This window comes from Amblyomma americanum, chromosome 1 (assembly GCF_052857255.1).
Source record: "Amblyomma americanum isolate KBUSLIRL-KWMA chromosome 1, ASM5285725v1, whole genome shotgun sequence".
In the NCBI taxonomy this organism is placed as follows: Eukaryota; Metazoa; Arthropoda; class Arachnida; order Ixodida; family Ixodidae; genus Amblyomma; species Amblyomma americanum.
In genome coordinates this window covers 428074238-428081687 of record NC_135497.1, presented here as the reverse complement: position 1 = coordinate 428081687, position 7450 = coordinate 428074238, and positions in this window count along the sequence as shown.

The window sequence follows — 7450 nt, the reverse complement described above, 5'->3', positions numbered from 1 at the left end:
ATAGTCACTTAAACTTACCCTCAACACATGTACCTTCCTCAAGGCACCAGGTGCACCAATAATAGCCATTAAATTGCTTTATGTTGAGGATGGATGCCCTTTTCTGTGAGTCCACACAACACACAACTGCATGTACCGCGGACTTCACAATTTTTCCACCATGGGACCACACAATTGTTCCAATATTGATAGCTTCATCAACAAACCTTCGCATAAACATGTGCATAGGCGGATAGACCTTTGCAAACCACAGCCCTGAGGGTGTCACATTTCTCCACCGAAGTTCCGCGGGCAGTTCGTTCAACATTACTCGTATAGGCCACATTGAGCTTTTCGACGACTCAAACACAGGTGCCCTATCAATGCTAAATGTGAGTGTGACATCACTCCATGACATATTGAGCTGTCGCCGAATGCTTCGATAGAGGTCACCATCAGTCGCATCTCTGTAGATTCCTAGCTCTCGTGTCACTGTTGAAATCATGTGCCGATTTTCAAAAAAAGATGTAGTTATAATGCTTGATGAAATCGAATAATAAATTTTTAAAGTCGAAAATGACGAAAAAATTTCCTATTCCTCTTAGGCTTTTCATGCTTTTCTTTAAGTTGCAGCTGCTACAGGTGACTTCACTGATGGCAGGAATACCATGTGTAGTGCTGAGATGCTCATGAAATAGTCACTGAAACTTACCATTAACATATGTACCTTCCTCAAAGCACCAGGTGCACCGATAATAGGCATTAAATTGCTTTATGTTGAGGATGGATGCCCAATGCTGGCAAAGTAAATGCAAACTCAGAGCCTGTTTTTTCTCTTTCCACATCTTCCGCAGCAAGTAGGGAGACTGTGGCACAACTGATTCTTCAAAAGGGCGCAAAGAAGTGTCAGAAGACCTTTAACCTGTGACCAGGTAAGCCCTGCTGTCACAATGTAAGCCAAAATTAACAGCAGTGCTTGAGCTTTAGTTGTTAACTTATGTAGCAGCGTTTCCTTTGAGAGCTGCCCGAGGTACGCTTCAAAGTCATCAGAAACATCAAAAAAGTCATCTGTACTCTCCGTTTCAGCTTCCTCAACATCATTGTTTTCGTCTGCGCCTTGATTGGTGCTGCATTCCACATATTCTTTATCAGAGCTGTCCGTGTCTCAACCATCACTGGTAGAGTCAGCACTGTCATCTTCATAAGTAGGAAGCATTTCATGAGTAGCATCATTTTCTGCTGTCTTTGCCAAGCTTGGACTTCAGCCCTCAATGTCATCAGCACTCGACGATTCAATTTCTTTTCTTTCATGCTGGCTTGAGCCTACAGCTGCCTGGTTCTGATTATCCTGAAAATGAAAATAAACATCTTTAGAACGATTTAAGAACGATTTAAATACCTGTCTCTTTACTTAGCAAATTCCATTCTTTACAGCAAACAGCAAGGTAGTATAGCTTTGAACAAAGTGCTTTCTTATAGGTGTGCACAGGTTACTTAGTTTTTCTCCTTAGCCGTTCACTTTTTTCCCAAACCATATGAATCCAAAAAAGATTTCAAGTGAAGTAGCTCTAGCAATGCTGACAGCAAATCCTGCTTAGGAGCAGCGAGCGATTTCAGCCAGCTCTATACAGCACTAAAGAAATTCAGCAAGTTCTAATGTAGTTTTAATGAATTCAGCAAGAAGGTGAAACACCAAAATGTCCATGGACTAATGCAATCGGTGCAAAATGATTTATGAATCATTGAATAGAGTACATGGAAGTGGCAGCGACAGGTACTCAAAATTTTCTGCCACTGTTTACTGTCTCCCATTCTGTAGCATACCGCTCTATCTCCGGGAACGTTAGTAGATGTGCAATGTGAAAATAATATTGAGTACATGAATCTACCATTAATATAACATTTTATAAACATTTTCTTCACTACATATATCAGATGAGTAGGTGGTTTGAGTTTGAAAGCACTGCGATCCCGAGTAAGTGGGTGATATTGACTGTACAGAAGTGCACGCTGCCATCAGTGCCATAACCCCTAAGAAACCATTTTTTCATGTGCACTCATAGTCCTGGTTACGTTCATGGTTTAATTAGCGATACAATTAATGCAAAACTCTTCCTGAAAACCCATAAGTACAGTGACTACAGAGCTACATTTTGAGGGCGGACAAGACTTAAGTTTGTTTAGTTATTTATTTATTGTTTTATTTAAATTTTATTGTTTTTTTGTATGTATATCTGATTCTGCACTGCTGAAAGTTACAGTTGTTTTACATTTGTTAATGCATATCAAACCCACATTGAAATGGGCAGCTTTGTAAATATGCACGCACGAGGAGTAATCAAGTTCATTAAAGCAAGTTTGGGCGCAGCCTGTATCAATTCTGCTAATCATGCTCACGAACATAGGTCAGTCAATTGACGACGACTTTGTTGGGACATCATTGTGTTTAAGTGACTACGAAGCTAACAAGCTCAGCTCCACTGTGCTTACATTAACAATAGGTTGCTGCACGAGGCCAATACGCTATCGCCGCTTTTTTTAAGGCGAAAGCCTTTAATGGCTCATACTCGCAGCCATGGATCTGTCCGGCGTCGTTACATCCGGCAACCAACTAGTTAACTAGTCGTAACTACTACTAGTCATTACTAAATAGCCACTTGAAATGATGAAGCAAACCATTAATGAATAGTTAACAATTAACCAGTGATTAGGCGCTAGTAGTTAATTAAGCGCTAATTATTAGTCTGTAGTTGATTAACTCTTAATTAGTTGACAGCGGTTAAGCACCTATTAATTAGCTGTTAGTCAACCATTAATTATTGGTTAAAATTCGTGGTTAAATAACGATTAATCAGTAGTTCACAAAGGCCGCAACAGTAAAAGCCAATGTCGCACGGAAAGGCTTTGGGCTCGCGCACTTTAGACCGCCAAAGTGCCCCCAGAATTTTTTTTTACTACGCTATTGCCGCAGCAGAACATGCCTCGTGTTAAGCTGCAGCACACACACGCGCTGTGTATTGCAAAGCGTCGCCTTCAGCTTCAATCAGCGGAGCGAACAGTTGGTTAATGCGCCTTTCCTTTTGTTAGAATCAGCGCAAGGTTCGAACTCCGTTGATTTCGAGGAGAAAAAAGGCGCATAAGTACTGGACTTGGTAAGTGCATGCACACCTCAATCGCGCTTTTAGGTATGTGGCGGTGGTGTCCACCTGGAAAAACCGTGCTTTCGCAAAACATTTCGTGCTTTGCAATGCGCCACCGCCAGTAATTGTTTTGTAAAAAACCTGATTCAATTACAAGCAGTCGAAAACCAGACTCCTGAATAAGCACCTAATTAAAACACACCTACCTGAGCAACGACTGAAGTCTTGGTTCTTTTATTGCATTGGCCACATGCAGTTTGTCTAGGAACTCGAACGCTGGTTCCCTGCTCGAGGTAGCGTCTGTAGCGTTGTCGCGGCTTTCTGTCATCGCGATATTATGCAGCTGAAGCCACCATGGAACGCTAGCTTCATGAGGTTTGCGTTTTGCGCGCTCTTACCGCAGGTGCAATGAATGTCTCCCCAGAAAGAGCAAAAAAGAGAAAAATCTCGAAGCAGAGCGCGTGAGTGGATAAAAGATATCGATTTGGCTGTGCGGCTCGAACGGCTTGATCGAAATCTGCGAACAAGCACAGTGCAAGCTAGATAGCTAAACTAGTTTAAAATGTCGACCAGTATTAGACCAGTATTTGGCGCACACGATTTTTTTTAAATCCGGCACATACAAACGTAAATCCCTGTATTTGGAAGGCAGATGCGGCAGGGGTTGGGGCCCCACGCCGGTCGCTTGTGCAGTGCGCAGCGAGCGCGATCCATTATAATTGACGACAGGACGATGTGCGCGTTATATGTTGTAAATAATATGTGCAGTAGTCGCTCGCCCGCGATTCTAATACAAACAGTTCCAGACACTGGTACGCGAGCGGCACTAAACTCTTTCACTTTTTATATTTTTGTAAATATTTTGAATATATAGCGCACAATCATCTCCCCATGCCCTTTCTCGCTAGCTCCCCTCAGCACTTGTACTGGATTTCTTTCCCTTATTAGCGCTCGTCTGCACCTCCGATGCTTAACATATATTTTGTATGACCCGTCCACATCTGTGTCGTCCGGGCCTTTTTTGCGTTATATTTTCAAAAGATATTATATAGCAATTGAGTGCGTTTTTTTGTTCCTTTCCCGATCAAAACGCACGACAGAATTTTTTGTCGCGCATCTGTCGCGCGACACAATTTTGTGTCGCAAGACAAGCTGTCTTGTCGTGCCTTGTGTCGTGCGACAAGCTTCGTGTCGTGGGTTCTTTCGGGCGACAAAGTTGTTTGTAGTAGGTTCTGCCGCACGACAGACATCTTTCCTGCATTTTGTCGTGCGAAGAAGGTCCCTGTCGCAGCATTTGTCGCGCGACAGGTTTCTGTCGCAGGTACTGTCGCGCGACAGTGGGAGTCGTGCCGCGTGACAGAGATTGCGTGCCTCAGCAAAGTTGCCTGTCGTGGGTTCAGTCGCGCGACAGACTTCTAGCGCGCCTCTTTTCACGCGACAAAAGTACCTGTAGTGCGGCCTGTCGCGCGACACAACAGCTTGTCGTGGGATATGCCGCGCGACAGATACCTGTCGTGGGATGAGTCACGCGACAGATACCTGTCGTGGATTGTGCCGCGCGATAGATACCTATCGTGGGATGTGTCATACGACAGATTCCTGGTGAGGGTAATTATTTTACTGGAGAATTCTAGAAATACTGTCGTGCGGTCGTGTGACAGTGATAGGATCAAATTGACCAAAGATGCTTCAAAGCGCGTTCACTGTGGCGAGTCTCGAAGAGGATGCGAGGTGCTCTGGTCTGTTGGTGGCGGGCACTGAGCGAAATGAAGTGCTCATTCACATTGGCGAATCGAGTTTTCAACTCGCTTCCCGCGACCTGGCTCTCTCACCCAACGAGAATTGGCTTAGAGGAGAGGCACTGCTCGAGCAATCACCTAATTTCCTTCTGTTCCCACATGACTATGTGACGAAAGTAGTGCATGCTCAAGAGTATAATGCGGCTTTGAAAGCCCAAAATCTGTATGCACAAGCGGCGAAGCCAGCGGTACCTGCGTATCCGCACGCTCTTGCGGTGGTGGCATGTAGCTGCAGCCACGACAGCGCCTGCACACCAATCGTTGTGCGCAAGTCGAATGGCGCTACTGAAAGTCAGTGTCCTCTTGGCTTCTGTGACATGTTCAAGCCATGTAACATAATGTACCGCTACTACTATATGCGCAGAAAAAACCAAGGACACTTCTATGCGTCGCGGAAAAGAATGTCGTTAATCGTCAATCAGGGAAAATTACTCGCCATAACCATCCGGCTACACAAGGCAGCATGTGTGTACATGCACGCAGATCTCTGTATAAATGTTCAAAGCAACCCCGATATCATTTTTCCGCGCGTTTCAGTTTTAAGAGCGTCAGCTCTTACTACTTACGTTTGTCAAGGACACGTCTGTCTGCAGGGAAGGTCAAATTAGCCAAGACAGTTACCACACTATATCACATAGCAGCAGCGGGCGCGTACAGCCTCAGTTGTCACAGATACCTTCGATCCGTTTTACATATGCCAGTATAGCGGCTATCGAAGTGGAACCCCGGGGACCCCCATTTGCATCAAATTTGGGGGCCGCCCGTTTGACGCATAACGATCGAAGTGGTGTCATTTGACTTGTCATGCTCCTGAGGATAAAATAAATATTTAGATGAAGCCCAAAATATGTGTGGGATTCACACCGACGACCTTTTCGCCCCCAAACCGTGCATTCCGGGGACTTCCAAACAGCCATAAGGCCTAATCGTTTGTAGCAGAGAGTTCCGGATGCAGTCAAACAATTCATCTTGTTGTAATGCACACGTTTATAAAATTCGTTAACTGATATATAAGGAGGAAACATACCGGATATAGCGAAGGTGGCTGTAAATCGCAATAGTGCAAAATCTTTGAAGTAGATGACGCTGCTTGTATCTTAGAACGAATGTTTCCGAAACGAAATGCCCTCAGATGTTTGTATTTTGTCTTCTCCACGTTTGCTGAGCACCCCGATCTAAACACTTGAAACTCTCGTAGCTAACGCTCTTAAGTCCAACGCTGATGCAGTGTTGGCGGAGAATTTTTTTTAGCGGCAGTGACGTGGCGCTTATCATAAAATAGCAAAAAAAAAATACTTTACGATGTCGTTCATTGCCTTCACTGAAAATTTCATGACGGTGACACGAAAATGTCGATAAATATAGAGAGCAGCGTATGCAGCCGAAGGTGAAATGCGGCGGCCGGCGAGTTTGAACCGATTTGATTCTCGGTCGAAATGAGAATAAAGTCTTGGGACTGACGTCAACCGCGCGCTTTAAAGAGTTTCGCCTGCTTTGACACAGTCTAGCTCCTGTGCACCCGCGCTCTGTCCTCTAAACTACTCTGGTCCCAGTGTGACTGTGTGCTATGACAATATGAGCGAAAAAGAGGATGTCTGGGGGTTTTGATGTGCACCACGGCCATACAGTTGAGCGACATGATAACGTACGGGCGCGGCATGCCAGCCTGAATACCGGCCGCCAGCGTCAAAAAAATGCGACAGTAATGTTTGTTCAAGTCCATACTAAGCCGTCGGATGGAGTATCGTTGGCCAATATCGAGTCGTTGGTAGAAGCGATAACAGGAATACAAACAAATGTCTCCCCACGGCGCCTTTAATCGCTGCTGCTCAATCGCGGCTCCCCTGGCCTCAGCTGGCTCCGCTCCTGAAGGTGTCGCGGAAACCGAGCATATCTTTGTTTTACTATGAGACGAGGTTCACAGTAAAACGATGACGAGAGCAGCACCTCAGCGCTAGCCAGTTTCGAAGTGCACTCAGCTGCTGCATCGATGCGAAACCGGCTAGGCTTAGCGACGACTAGGGCAGCCAGGGGGTAGCGCGTAGTTCATTGCCCGGCGCGCCCGCGGGCGGCGTCGTTCCCGGAAGCTCGCCTCGCTCACTCCCTCTGGCTCACTGATTGGCTCAACAGCTTACGACCTTCACTCAGAAGGCTGGAAAATCGAGAAGCGAGCGACTGGCGCTGCGACTGAGCGATACTTTATGCCCACGCTTGCACTACTGGTGAACAACCTTTAACGCACATATGCTTGGGTTATCGGCTGCTTTGCGGCGAGTCTTAGTTAAGATCGTCCGCGACGCCATCGTCACCGTCCGTGACGCACAGGCTGAGAACTTCTATTCCAGCACGTGCCGTAACAACTCGTATTTTTCGTAACGATACGAGCTCGAAAACGCGGCTGCTTCGAGGCGCTAGTGGGCTCTTGCTTGTTAAACCACACGCGATCAGGATGCGGCGAGTGCTAGCCACTGTTGCATATTAGCTAAAGTGAGACTCGGCGTAGTTTCGTAACGCAGTTGATATCAAAGCACT